The sequence below is a fragment of the Carya illinoinensis genome, chromosome 11, assembly GCF_018687715.1.
Source record: "Carya illinoinensis cultivar Pawnee chromosome 11, C.illinoinensisPawnee_v1, whole genome shotgun sequence".
NCBI classification, from domain to species: domain Eukaryota; kingdom Viridiplantae; phylum Streptophyta; class Magnoliopsida; order Fagales; family Juglandaceae; genus Carya; species Carya illinoinensis.
This window is the reverse complement of record NC_056762.1, coordinates 42,574,878-42,590,466: the sequence shown is the minus strand read 5'-3', so window position 1 is coordinate 42,590,466 and position 15,589 is coordinate 42,574,878. Positions and strand designations below refer to the sequence as shown.

General features: G+C 35.7%; 1 pseudogene; it reads right to left on the bottom strand.

Annotated features, from left to right (window-relative positions):
• Nucleotides 1-2,045: 2,045 nt before the first annotated feature.
• On the bottom strand, nt 2,046-4,069 carry LOC122282522 (annotated as a pseudogene).
• Between the last annotated feature and the right edge of the window lie 11,520 nt (nt 4,070-15,589).

Sequence of the window (15,589 nt, the reverse complement as noted above, 5' to 3'; positions counted from 1 at the left end):
CAAGGAAGAAACAGATTCGATGTGATTGACATATAGCCGAAAGCATTGTTACATGGGTCATCACCGATTCTTGCCACCGGGGCACATTTGGAGAAAGAAAAAGACTATTTTTAATGGCAGTGCAGAGCATCGTGACCCACCTACAATTTATTCAGGAGAAGATGTACTCATTCAACTCCAAAATATTCCTGATGCAAATTTTGGCAAATCCATAAAGAAAATAAAGCGTACCACAAAGGAGTTCAATTGGACCAAGAAAAGTATCTTCTTTCAATTGCCATATTGGTCAACTATTAAGATTAGACATAATCTAGATGTAGTGCACATTGAGAAGAACATATGTGACAACATCTTAGGAACTTTGATGAATATCTCTGGCAAAACCAAAAATCATCCTAATGCACGTCGTGACCTTTCCACTCTCAATATAAGGGAGGAGTTACACCTTATTCAGGATGGACAATGCATTAGTATGCCACAAGCATGTTATACGTTGTATGGAGCTGAGCGGACTGGTTTTTGTAATTGGTTGCACGATGTGAAATTGCCGGATGGCTTCGCTTCAAACATTGCCAGATGTGTTAGTGTAAGTGACTGCAAAATCTTGGGGATGAAAAGTCATGATTGCCATATTTTCATGCGAAGATTACTTCCTATTGCAATTTCTGGATACTTACGCCAAGATGTACGGTTGGCACTAACTGAGCTAAGCACTTTCTTCAAAGAATTGTGTGCTAGAACATGTAAGAAGGAAGTCTTAGAGTAGCTTCAAACTGATATCTTCATTATTCTTTGCAAGCTTAAGATGATTTTTCCGCCTACCTTTTTCGACATAATGGTGCACTTAGCCTAATCACTTGCCACGTGAGGCCCTGCTTGCAGGGCCAGTTCAATATAGGTGGATGTATCCTTTCGAGAGATATCTCAAAAAATTCAAGAGATATGTTAAGAATAAGGCCTACCGGGAAGGTTCAATAGCTGAGGCCTATATCCATGTTGAATGCTTGAATTTTTGTTCCATGTACCTCCATGATGTTGAAACTAGATTCAATCCTCTTGAACGTAACGTCGACGAAGGAGAAGAGGGTGTACGAGAGGGACTATCTGTTTTTTCCGCAAAGGTCCGACCCATGGGTTTTGCATCACGTCACCAATCAGATGATGATGCTTTTATAAAAGCCAGATGGTATGTTCTTAATAACTGCACAGAGATTGGAGAATACCTAAAGTAAGTAACCAAACTAGTTACCAACTTAGACACTTTCCATTCTCAATATACTAATTTATGTTGCATCCCCTACATATACTTATTAACCGTTGCATGGGCTTTTGTCTAGTGAGCACTACCTGCAAGTGAGTGAAGAGTATCCCAATAATGTCGGTAGTATGCATGCTGCAAAATTTCCAGACTGATTCAAGTCACAAGTATGCAAACTCGTTTGGAAGTTCAGCCTTATTTCATTTGGCCACATATGTTTGTTTAATGCGAAAACATGTAAAATTAATAATACACACGTTTCGCCTGACTTAGCACCTGAAGTGTTGCAAAGCTTCTGTTCATGGGACATTATTACAACTACTTTTCACATCAAAAGAATTAGGGGCTTAACACAGCTAACCATGGTAGTCGGTATTACATGCGATGGGCCTTTAAACCATAGAGTTTAGGCCCATGGTTAGCTGCACGAACATTTTCATTGCTAAACTCTTAGTTATTATTCAATCACATGCAACTAGCGTGAGTAATTGAGTTTGGGTGTTGCAGAATGAGAGAATTTTTTAAAGTTACATGTGTTTAAGCTGGGCTAGCCAGAAGCCTAGTCAACCAAGCCTGGAGATTTGTTTGGGGTTACTCTAATTCTTAGGCCCAGTCCCAAATACAAGAATTTTTGTTGCTTGATTGAAGGCCTGGTAGTCTTTCCCCAGCCTAGGCTTAAGCTCGTGCTACTAATTAAGAATTAGAAACTTATAATAATATATTTGCAACTCGAATCAATCACAATTCACTTTATTCAGACATTAACATGAATTTAAACGGTCACTAAAACAGTCATGTCATCAGAATAAGAAGAAAGAGACCAAGAAATCTTTCATATTTTCTATGGTCTCCAGGCCCCAACCTTATATATTTGGATGCATGTGTTGAGCAATATGCTAAACTTATTAATTTATTCTACAAGATTGTTTTCTTTTTCTTTATTAACACGTAAACGTAAACCTATCAACTATTCCTTGTGATCGACAACCACCGATGCAGAGGTCCATGACACTTACAAGGGCACATGATCCACCATTAAAGATGCCACAAAATCTTTGAGCACAATTCCAGCATGTGTGTGGCCATCTTCATCCTTGTACACAACATCAATGACACGTGCAAGGTTGAGAACTTGCATGAGAATTGGCATGGGGACTTCGATTGGGTAGAGGCACTCTTTGTTTATATCCTTCCATGCATCTGTCACTTGTTTCCTCAATTCATGGACTGCTTCTTCTTCTATAACATTGTGATGTGTCATGTAGCATTCAACAGCCGAAGCAACGTGCCCCCTCTTTTGCTTAAATTGCAAGTATTATGATTGAAGAATTGTTTATATATGTTAGTATATAAATTAATAGGGAAATTTTATAAATTATTATTAAAAAGAAAAAAAAGGAGGAATAATTAAACCTTGTGTGACACGATGTCATCCATGAGTTGGCAAACCACTGCTGAAGTTACGACTATTTTAGGGTCACTAAACAACCATTTGAAGGAATCCTTTGTGACAAGTTCTCCCATTCTGACTAAAGATGTGGTCGCTAACATTGCGTAGGCAGAGGTAACCAGAGCAAGGGGCATATATTCATCCATTGTTGGTATGTATTTCTGGTGGAACCATTTGGCTTCATGGTGGTATGCTCTAACTTGATTCTTCATCTGAGACAACATACGTACGTAGATACAAGCAATTCACAATCAGGACAAATACTAATGTTTTTGAAACATATAATATAGTCAAACATAATATTTCCTGTTATATATGTTTTTTTGCTTAATTTGCCAGAATATACAAGCTATGATGCTTACTGCTTCTATTGCATACTGGACGCGATATGATTTTTCTTCACCTAGGTTTTGCTCCATATCAGTGTAAAAATCTAGGAGTGCTCGATAACTAATTTTCTTGTACTCCGGGAGTTTATTTGTGGCACTTATATCCCACCTGTAAAATAGGTAGTTTCTGTTCAATTTAGTTTTCCCAGTTAATCAGAAAAAATTAAGAATAAATGCAAATATGATCAAGATGTGTCTCAATCTCAACCTCTCGATTGCTTCAGCAAAGAGGTCAAGTTCTTCAATTGTACCATACACATAATAGATATCATCAATAACAGAGGTCATGGAGATCACTTTGGTTAGCATCCTCCTAGCAAAGCAATATAGGGGCTCAAAGTGCACTCTCAGTATCTAGAAATAGCATTCAACCACCCTGTCTCTGATAAAGGGTAGCTTCCTTGAAAAGTCCAAGTCTTTCCACCAGCTGTAAAACATAATTTAAAATAATCATTCTATCAATTACCTACAATTATCATATCATCATGTATAAGCTAGCTTACTCACAGTACTTGCAAGTACTCTGAAATGGAGCTTAATAACTGACCTGGCAATGTCAGAAAGTGCTTTCTAGTGCACTTTCTACAATAGGTTGAAATCCAACTTTGCGAACTTAAGAAGGACTTTATCATGTGAAGCATCTTCCTGGTATACAAGAAAGTAATGCCTTGCCTCTAGCCTTTGAAGTCCTTTCCGGATAGGCTGTTTCAAGGCATGGGTTACTTGTGCTGCTAGAGGCCCGCTTAATTGGGACTCTACAGACAAAAGATGTGTGGTAGTGAAGACAAGAGCCTCATCCAATATATCTTCACCTTTCACCCTGAAATGTGTGGCTTCATACAAGCTTAAAATTCCTTTCACATCATTGCAAAGGGATCCCTTAAAATTCCCTATGCTGTCCTTGAACTTGTTGAACATATCTTCTTCACAATATTCCAATGACATCAAATGAGTCACCCCATGGAAGGAGATTAATATATATGTGTTTATGTGTATTAAATAGTACGGTTAGGTACTTTTTAATCCCATAATGTGAAACAGGTTCTGTCTTTTACTTTTAAAATGTTTAATTCGTTGATTATGTTTCCCTAGAAAAAGAATTTTGCAAGCCTATAGAACAGAAGCAAGCATTTTTTACCGCATGAAACGTAATAGTCATCTTGTCTAAGTTGTCAAAATAGCAAGGCAACAGTGTAGAGGTTGAAAAAGCAGTGGTTCTACACAACACTACACCTAGAGGGGGGGTGAATAGGTGTAATCTAATTTTTATGGCCTTTTGAAAATTAATCAAACAAGCAGATAATAAATGAAACAAATAACACAAATAATCAACACATGATTTTGTTCACGGAGTGGAAACTCATTTGAAGAACCTCTTCAAAATCTAAAACCACTCCGGGTGTAAGACACCACCTCAAATCCACTATAGAAACTTTAGTTTGTTACAACCAATTTAGAACACTCACAAAACCTTTGTAGTAGCTAAACTTGGCTTGCAACACCACGAGTGACCCACTCGATCTCTACACGCATGTAGTGTCGGAACTCCGACCTTCCTATAGCTTCCCACGAGAACCTCTCGATCTCTGCATCAACGGCAGCTCCGGACTCTTCCGGCCAACAGCAATGTCCACTTCAATGGACTCAAATAAGAGTTGATTTTGAATGTGTTATGATGGAGTAATATTTTTCCAAGAGAGAATCAACCAAATGGGGGAGAGGTTGCTCTAAGAAGTTCTTGGAGGCCCTTAGGGTTTTTGCTCTGATTCTCCCCCCTAGAACAGAAGCTAACATGTTCTATTTATAGTTCCCATCAAATGAGGCGTTCAAAACCCTACATTGTAAATGATCTGGAACATTGGCTCGAGCGAAGGGTCGAGCGAAGGTCGAGCGCCGAAATCTACCTGAGTTCGCTCGAGCGCCATGTCGAGCGAGTATCGAGCGGTCGACTCTGCCTGAGTTCGCTCGAGCTCAGTGTCGAGCGAGGGTCGAGCGACACACTCTGCCTGGGTTCGCTTGAGCTCAGTGTCGAGCGAGGGTCGAGCGGTTGAATCTGCCTGAGTTCGCTCGAGCCGTATGTCGAGCGAGGGTCGAGCGGTTGAATCTGCCTGAGTTCGCTCGAGCCGTATGTCGAGCGAGGGTCGAGCGGTTGAATCTGCCTGAGTTCGCTCGAGCGCTCTGTCGAGCGAGGGTCGAGCGAAGTCGCTTCTTTTGACCAATAATGAGCACACTTCCAGCCCACTTCAAGCCTTCCGCAACAACACTTGTTACAACACTATTTTACACAGGTTTTCACAAGAATATGCCAACACACTCATTTTTCCCTCAACAGAGGTCATCATTATATTCGGGATCATCAGTTTCATGAGTCTTCTGCAGTTGTTGCAGAATTTCTTGAATCTCATTATCAAAATGGTAAGACAAGCCTAAGCGCTGAATTGCATCAACCAAGTTCAGTTTTTGTGAAGGCTTTTCAACCGTAGCCGTGAGCATCGTCCTCACATTTTCCTTCAATTCCTCACTTTGTTACCTCATTTTCACATCAGATTCCTGTACGAGAAAAAAGTATATATATATTCACCAGTACTTGACTTGTCCATGGAATAATATCGTGCTTTCAAGATTAAAATATTGTCCCTTAAAAAGTCAGGGCTTATAAAGATAGCGTTAGTTACACCAAGAAATGCAAAAGTAGTGTTTGATTTACGAGAGTTCAAAACCCATGATATCCCATGATATCGTAATATAAACACGATACATATCAATCTTTAATTACCAGGAAATCAGAAGCATATGAGAGGAAATGGTCACCCCAAATGCTGGGTTGAAAATTTGCTGAGCGACGGTTAATTTGTGGCATAACACGATTCTGAGCTATTGGAGCAGCTACTGCTGAAAATTGAACCGACATTTTTAAAGTTATTTGGCACCGTACGTTGTATTGGAGATGGTGTTGCTAAATGGCACTTCTAGTGCTTTCAAGTTCTAGGGGCTAGTATGAGATAAACAGATTGCGGGTTGAGGTATTTATAGAAAGATCGAGAAGTGCTGTAAACGACGAATGGGAGGACGTTATCAGAGACCTGTATCACAAGTTCCAGGGGCTAGTATGAGATCATAAACAGACTGCAGGACGTTCAGGTAGTTATAGAAAGATTAGTGCTGTAAACAACGATTGGAATGACGTTACAAACCTGTATCACACGTTTTAATTTCACGTTCTTTCTTTCCTTCTTTCTTTCTTTCTTTCTTTTTATATATTATATATGGACGTGTGTTGTGTATGTGGTCCGTGGGGTATAGATGGGGATCAAGCTACGCCTCTAATATCAAATTATAATTTTCCTGGGATGACATATATACGTACGTACAGATGAAATTAATAAGCGTAAATAAAAAATAATTGCACCGCTTCAGCTAGCTTTACTCATTATTGAGACTTGTTAAATCTACTGAAAAATGTTACTAAATTAAATTTATAAATTGATTAATATGCAATAAATTAAGTAAGATTGTCCTAAAAATAAATTTATAAACTTACGTGATTTATCATATTTATAATAAAATAAAAAGAAGTTTACAATTGAAATAACACACAAAGTTACATTAATTAATAAATTTATTTTTGTAAAAAAAAAATTTATAGAAGAAACATTTTTTATTTATTTTTATAAGATATTTTTAAAGCCACACATATCCTTTATTTATTTCACGGTCGGCTCAAAGCTGTGGCAACAAATAGGCCGGACTTGCGGCGAAGGTCCCGATGAGAAAAGGCTCTAATTACTACAAGGATTTAAGCTTTTTGCAGCGCTTGAATTCCTTGCAAATAGCTATTAAAAACGATGTAATATATCAATTACAGCGTTTTTACCTTTGTTGCACGCTCGACGGTATAAACCTTCATTTTTGATCAATTACAACGTAATTGTAAGAACGCTGCAAATAAGATTATTTGCAACGTTTTTGCATCGCTGCAGAAACAAAAGAACTACGCTGTAAAAGGCATGTAAAATTATTGTCGTAGCGCTGCAAAAGAGTAATTGCAACTCTAGTTATCGCTGCAAGTACATAAATATTTCGCTGCAACTCACTCGTGCTACTGCAGCGGTATTTTATTTTTGTTGCTTTTGTTATATTTTGCAACGCTCCAAAATCACTGCAATTAAACTAGAAACGCTGCAAAAAATTAATGACAAAAGCAACAAGAGATGGGCCTCGCTGCTTTAGCTAATATTTTGCAACACTAAAATATCGCTACAAAAGGTATTTAAAACGCTGCAAATATCTTAACACAAAAGCAACAATTTCTTGTTTTGTTGCTTTAAAAATCTATTGCAACGTCATAAAATAAGGTCTTCAAATGTCTCATTCTTTAAAGAGTTGCAACGTTAGAATTTCGCTGCAATTGCATAATTCCAGCAATTTAGATATCATTTGGGTATTCCAGCGATCAAGAAGCGCTGCAAAAACTTTTAAGTACAATTTTTTTTTTCACCCTCCGTTTCGGCTAAAGGTATTGGTATATATCTGGAAGTTTCATTTTTAGTCAACTAACTTATTTTATTTAACTCACTAAATTATTTAAATGTCCAATTTAGGAACCTATTGAAATAATTTTTGGAATTTTGTTTTAATACCTTAAACTGCACTTAATTATGGAACATTTTTCAATCATAATCTAATTTATGAATTGTATAGTTTTTCACTTACATGCCAACGACGACACAAATCCAAAACCTAATATTAAGTGTTTAGAAATTAATAAAAATGTTAGAAAATCCTAGAAATATGCAAATATCAAGTTAAAAAAGCACCATTAGATTGTAATATAATAAAGTAAACACATTCATTCATCTAAACCTAGTTAAAAATTCACATTAATGTAGTTATGGGCTATACATGGGGTGGACCAATTGGAACCAAGAACCTACGACTTACAAACTACTAAATATATAGAACACATTGTTGCTTCTAAACATTAGATGAAACCATCACTACATTCATTTAGAATATTTCACCCTGGCTTGCTCTTTCATATTTAAATCAGCAAATCTAGACCAAGTGCACCTGGGCATTATAGGTTGGATAGAACAACTTCATTACAACTGCTTGATGTGGGGGGAATTCATTATCACATTTTTGTACACATCTCTCTCTCCAACTCTAACCTGGCAATGATTAATAAAATTTCTAGTCATATGATTGCAAATACTTATTTATAGCAATTTATGTTGACGCAAACACATATTTATAGCGAGGCTTGCTGGAGAGTTGTATATCAAAAAAAAAAAACAAAATCCAGAAGTAGGATACCCAAAACAACAAAATAACACACCTCACATTATAGATAGAAACCTATAATAAATTATGTATATCTAACTACTTTATTGCAGATTTCAAACCAAAATTTATTTTCTATAGAGATAAGAAATGTGGGATATAAATCTGTGATACTTTTAAACAGAGTATCACACCCAAAACCGTATATAAATACAAAGAAACTCCTGATATTAAATATCATTAAACTTATCAAAAAAAGATATTAGATAACCATGCTCAGTATTTTTATCAGTCATGGTTTGCAACAGATACCCTCTATGGACTTCTAGAGTCTTCATGTGTAAAAAGCTAGTCTGGCAATTAACAGCATGCAGTGAAGACTCCATCAACACGTAAACAGCTAGGATAACATATTAATAAAACCCTGTATTTGCTGCAAACAAGAATTGATGTTTACCTGTTGACTGCTCTTCACAATTCCCTCCATGCTATCAACAAGTTGTTTGTTTGCATCAGCTAGAGTAATGGCTTCTTGGAATACTACAAAAGTTGGCATGTACAAGTTAATTTTAGTAACTTTCTGCAATGATAGAAAATTAATCCACCTTCAGCACATAAACTTTAATAACTTTTAATGACAAGCAGCAGATCAGACTGTACTACCACAAGTCTTTTGGGTTCTCGAGTCATGCAATCTCTCATTGGTGGGCAATATATAATGCTTTTAAAATATTATTTAATTGCTATAGCCCATCTAGCATGAACATGATATGCAGCTAATGAATATTAAGTAAGCTTCAGCACCTAAATTAAATAACTATTAAACAAGCAGCAGATCAACATCTGCTCATATCCTGGAGTTCTTGACTCATGCAATCTCTCATTGGTGGCCAAATGAGATGCAATTAAAATATTATGTAAAAGCACGCCAAGAACTAGCATGAAAATGATATGCAGTAGAAGAGATGCATTTATTTTAGTTGTTCTCTGCATCACCTAAAATAGGCCATACTTTATTACCCATTCTTTCTAAATACCATTTAGTAGTTTTAAAAACGAACTTATAATAAAAGGGAAGACTGCAATTTGTTAAAACCTATATGTAGGAAATTTCCCAGAATCTAATATAAATGCCAGACACATAGGGGTTAGAGACCAATATTAAAGATAAGATGAGGTGAACAATAATCCGTTCACCTATGCTTGTCCAACACGCATATGGTAAGCGCAGTGAAGAGATTCATATTGAGATTTTTATAGTTTAATTATGTACTGAAATGAGTATTTAAATAGAAAGTATGAACTTTTCATTCAATATGTAGGATTTTATAAAATGGCTACAACTTTTGTTCATATATTAGCAGAGAAAATTGAAGGTTCCCAAACAACCTTATAATTTTCTCTACAAGATTGGTAACTGCAAACAACATGTAACCTAAACTAATATTATTGTTAGGATAAAGACTTATACATGAGTAGCTCCATATAGTAATAGCTTTTGAAATGATAATAAAGGTAGAATCAAGATGAGATCAAAAAGGGAGGATCAGGGAGCAGTTTTATAATCAAGGCAAGGGCATTTTTTTATCAGTTTAGATAAGAGAACACAGACATTTTTTTTGAAAGAAGAGAGAACATTTCCCAGACAAGGAAAACATTGGAGAAAAGGGGAAATATTGTAAAATTGTCAAAGTAAAAGCGGTATAAGATGGGGGGTGGCACTAATTCTCCATAGATGGGAGCAGAGTTATAAAAGTCAGTCTCCAAATCAAAAGTAGAAGCCAAAAAAAAAAAAAAAATGAATAATTAAATTCAAACAATTAAGTACGTTCTTGAGAGAGAGTGAGAGAGTTTAGGAGTGATCAAAACCCACCTTGGTCCTCCACAATTGGCTAGAATAACACAAATTCCTAATCTTTTGAAAGACACTAGCTACAAGCAGCCCATATAATGCGTTTAAGGGTTCCGATTAACTTTTAAAGTATATACCATAATCGTGTAATGGTGATTCAAAGGGAGCAACATTATTAAAGTGTAAAGAAGAGATTATTTAGTATTTTTTCTTAATCCTGGGGTTTTAGTATGCCGTAACAACATTGTTCAAACAAGGATTTTGTGCCCTTATACCACAACTTGACAATGCTTTCCAAATAAACACAAGGTTGGGGCAACAAAAATATGACAGGAACAAGTTATTATTTTACAACACAATGCAAAAGGGTGTGGTTGTGTGTGTTTATGCAAAACCTGACTTGTATCATTCATCAATAATAATAGTTGATCTTCTAAACATCAAATGAGTCAAATTAACTAAATTCACATACGCAAGATTGGATAATATCATACTCATGCGTGGAGACTTTTGGAAAATTCTATATAAGAATGAAACTAAGTATGAGATATATCATAACAACCGCTACAATTCCTTTAAAGGTCACTACTCATGAACGTAAACCCAATTGGTGGAAGAAAAACCTGACTCAGAACTTGCAGTAGAATAATTGATGTCAGGTGGGAATTTAATATATGCTATTACATTTGGGAGATAGCAAGATTCATAACAGAAAGATGTAATAAAGCTTTTCATGTCTGCCCCATCTAACTTTCTCATCATGTTAATTTAGATCAGCATGTTATTTCCCAATCACCTAGCAAAGATTTAATACATTCCTCTACTTATCTACTTAGCAAAGAGGTTAATCACATGACAAATACTAAATGAAACACCCCCCCCCCCCCCCTCCACCCCCCAAAAAAAGAAATAATATTAATATTTGTAATAAGTAAAAGAATGAATATCCCAAAGATGGCACTTAGATATTCAGAAATTTTGTCATGAAATATTTATCGCTGTAATGTGTGGAGAGGGATTATATAGTTCAAGTGTGTGTGTGGAAGGTTGACATTGAAATTGCTATGATTGTCATATAGATTGTTTACTTTATTTATAGAAGACTCCAAAATAGTCAAAACTTTAAGTGAGATGAAAATTTTGAGTTTAAGATAAAATATTAAAATATTATATTTTAATATTATTATTATTTTGGGATTTGAAAAAGTTAAGAAAAAGTTAAATAATTTATTATATTTTGTATGGGGATTTGGGAAAGTTATAATGATGAGATGAGAATTTTGAGTTTGAGATGAAAATTTTTGTTTGCCAAACCGAACCTTACGATGCAAGATAAAAACGTGTAATTTAGTTCTTTAATCAATCATATACCCTACGTGAAGCGCAAAAACGAACTCACTACTTTCATGAATGTCAAAATGGCTAGCAGCTCCTACCATAAATAGATAGATTTAACTACTTTATCGCTGCAAAAAACAAAGTTAAGGGGCCATCGGCTTTAAATTGTATAATAGTCATGAAGATTGGTGCTAGGAGTAATATTTCATGCCAAACAATTACAAATCACAGCGATTTTAAATGCAACAAAATTACAGTAAAGGAAAAAGATTATGTATGTAGCATAAGTATTGAGATAATACACTATGAATAGGGCATGTAGATGTCATGATGGGCTTTTTGACAGTCTTAAGAAGCTGGTGTGATTAGTATATCAGTCAAATGGTATGATGTATGAGGGAAACTGTGTCAGAAGGATAAGAAGATAATACCAGAGAGAGGGAAAGAGAGAGACTTCACTGCATAGGGGTTCACATTAGATAATCACGCCCCAACACTTATTATCACCAATCCATGTTAGAGGTATCATGAAAGCATTAAAACATTATACAACTATGCAAACCCGTGTGAATAAATAATATAAGACCAACAGATTGCATAAGTACTTCAGTAGTACTTATGCAATCTGTTAATTACCAACAAAAGCTTCCTATAGCCCATTGTGCATCTCACGGCAAAATGGGCTAGAGGAAGCTCAACTAGGTTAAATCACAGCAATTCAAGGTGACTGCCAGTACTGGAAGCTACACTCCAGAAAAATTATCGATCATGATCTCCTGCTTCTAGATGTACCTGTTTATCATGTGTTCTTCTCTATATATATCGTATTTCGGGCTGGTTTGTTATTGAAGGTAACTTTTAATGACATACAAGTATATACAGGTTCAAAGAATGGAAATTTGCATTTCTGTTGCAACACCAGGAAGATTGTCACTGTGAATAGAATATTTCCATTCCCAGTCATATATGCCCAAGAAGATGATAGAAAAGATGAAAAAATTACCAATGAGACACCATACAATACTACAATCCACTGGTATCAATATCAAAGAAGGCCTCAACAGTTTCAGGAAATGCCATACACTGTAAGACAGCAGTATGCCCCAAACATAATGGATAAAAGTAGCTGATTGCTATGAATCTTCCTTCATTTTCTTTTGTTATTAAAATGATTATCCAATTAAATTTGGATAAGCAAAGACTTTCCTACTGGACCATATGGGCCTTCGTACATTAAGTTCCAAATACCATTAATTCAGGCTGGACAGTCTTTCACGTATAGGTTCACATTGCTGCAGAAAAAGGGAATGACAATGTTTCTTGTTTGCAACGCTATAGTTTAAACAGATAGTTTGTGGTATATCCTAAAACTACGGTTCCTTTCCCATTTAAGCACCATGGATTATGAGGAGCATAAATCCATCCTAGGTAAGTAGATATTATAACACAATATTCTCACAGCCATATTTTTCAGGTTTTGAATGAAACTTGCTTGTATCCAAATATTATTATTAGCATGTATGGATAAATTCCACATTTTGGAATTCACATGAACATTAGGGGAATATTGGAGGCAGGATATGGTACATGCAACTTGAGCGCACCAACTGTTGCAAGCGGGGTCAAACTATCCGGTGGCAGATGCTTATACAATTAATGGTCACCCTGGCCCCAATTTAATCTATCAGGATATGGACCCAAAAAGTTTTATGTAGCTTACATGGATCACTTATAACTAACTTACATGACACAATCTAGTGTCATGTACAGTGAATTAGCATTTATTTGCAGGCAATTTAGATTCACATAGCCACATGATTCTAAAGGTCATCACGTCAGTTAGCATACATAGAATATTTTGTAATGAACATATATACATAATATTAAGTGCTTTATACCCATCAACATGTAAAAAGCATAATTCTTTCACGCATAGAGTGACAATGTATAAGTATCTCACAACACATACAATAGCATCAAAACACAAAACGATTCTCAGGATAGTCTACCAAATTTTTTTTTTGTCTTCCTGAACTCACATGATTGTGACCATGTGAGAGGAAATAAAGCTAGACCTTATGCGACACACCATAATTTAATCTATCAAATTTCAGGTTAGCGTAGATATATGTGTACACACCTAAATGCAAAAATCATAGTTCTCTTTAGTTATGATCTGGTCTAACTACTTTGAATGCTTAATACCTTAAACTTAGATGTGTATAAGATGGATGTGGTTCCCTGGAAGAAGTATCTGCTAAGGCTGATTAACAACTTCCATAAATTCAAATTCATTGTTGCACTTACATGGATCAGAAAACCAACCATTTTTGAAGTTGAAAATGAATACAGCTTCAAAAATGCACAACAGCCCGTGTGATGCACAGGAACAGGACAGACCATAAACTTACTTGTCACTGCAGATCTGCACAGTAGAAAAGTATTCCATGGCCATGGGGCCCTACAGTTCAGATCTCAGGTGCTGCTTTAACACATATATTAGCCATTCCCCATTTTCATTACTCAGGTGCTGTAAATAATCCTGCATCCTATGTTTTGCTCTATCACAAAACATAAGTTGAATATGCAAGTATCACACCCAAAATTTTCAGTTTTGTTTCTAAACTCTGGTTTGAGTGCATGTAACCACTTGAGGGACGAACTTTGGATTGTTCATCTCACATTATAGACATTGACATTCAAATTGGAATAGGCAACCATCTAATATGAAAGTGTAAGTTGAGTGCAAACTTCAGCACTTGAGGGACCAATTCTGTTGCACATAAAGAAACATTTAAACAAAAAATGATGGGGGGAATTGAGGAAACAAGGCTACAAAGAAGCTTTAATGGAATTTAGAAAGGATGGTAGCGCTGAAAATTATTCTATATCTGTAAAGCTTGAACATTGTCTGATGTTCAGCTAGCATAAGGCACCAGTGATTAGGTTGTAAGAATAAACAAATATAATGCATCAAAAAAAGTGGATGGCTTTGATTTAAGTAGTCAATGTGATCATTGGTGCATTTCAGCAGTACCCAAGTTACTGCCTGCTAGAGTTGGAATACACCCAAAACATGTGGGAGATGACAAAATGGAAGAAATCTAACAGTATAAGCTTCCAATTGTCTTACTATATAGTTTGTTCTGCTCTTTTTTCAGTATGAGGATAGTGGAGAAAATGTTCAAATCTAGAGGTTTGCAAGCAACATTATTGGGTGTTTGAAACTTTTTACCCCGGTAACTTACCCATAGTCATGAAATATTTTAAGAAATGCTCCTTAGAATATATATAAATACCAATATAATTGCAATATTGACTATGATATATGTGGGTATAATTATTGTAATAATAAGACGGCAAAGCTAGATGGGGGAAAAAGTTCATAATATTATGTGAGTTGATGTATGGCCCTGCATGATAAAACAAAGCCAACTAATTGCTTAAACAGTTAAAACAAATAGTGATGAAGAAAGATGACAGAGTAAATGATTAAAAGCTAGGCTTGAGATTTTGATGGGCAGAATCCCATCTAATCTCAGTCTCCATGAGCTCATAGTAGCATCCATGGAAACAGTGGTATTGTTTGCAATAAAAGAAAATAATGGTCAGAATTTCCAGAAGATGAAGCTTTCTTATAACAATATTTGTTATAAGAAAGCAGCTTTGTTTGACATCACTATATGCCATTAGAAAAGTCAATTTTTGCTGAACCAACATAAAAGGGTAACTATCTAATTGAGACTGAAAAGAAAGGAGGAAACAAAAAGAACTAGTTACCACATACAGAACCACTCATTAATTACATCGTAATGAATATATTTGTTGTTATATATAGACTGATCATATATATTTCTAAAGCAAATTAACAAGCTGCTGCTGCATAAATCTATATTTCAAAATTTTTTCAGCCTCTATTCCCTCTCCCTCTCTCTCCCCATGTGTTTTGCTACAGTCTTGGACTACCACTAGAATGCAAATACTTTATATGAAAGGCAGAGTGGTGAGACCTTGCTATA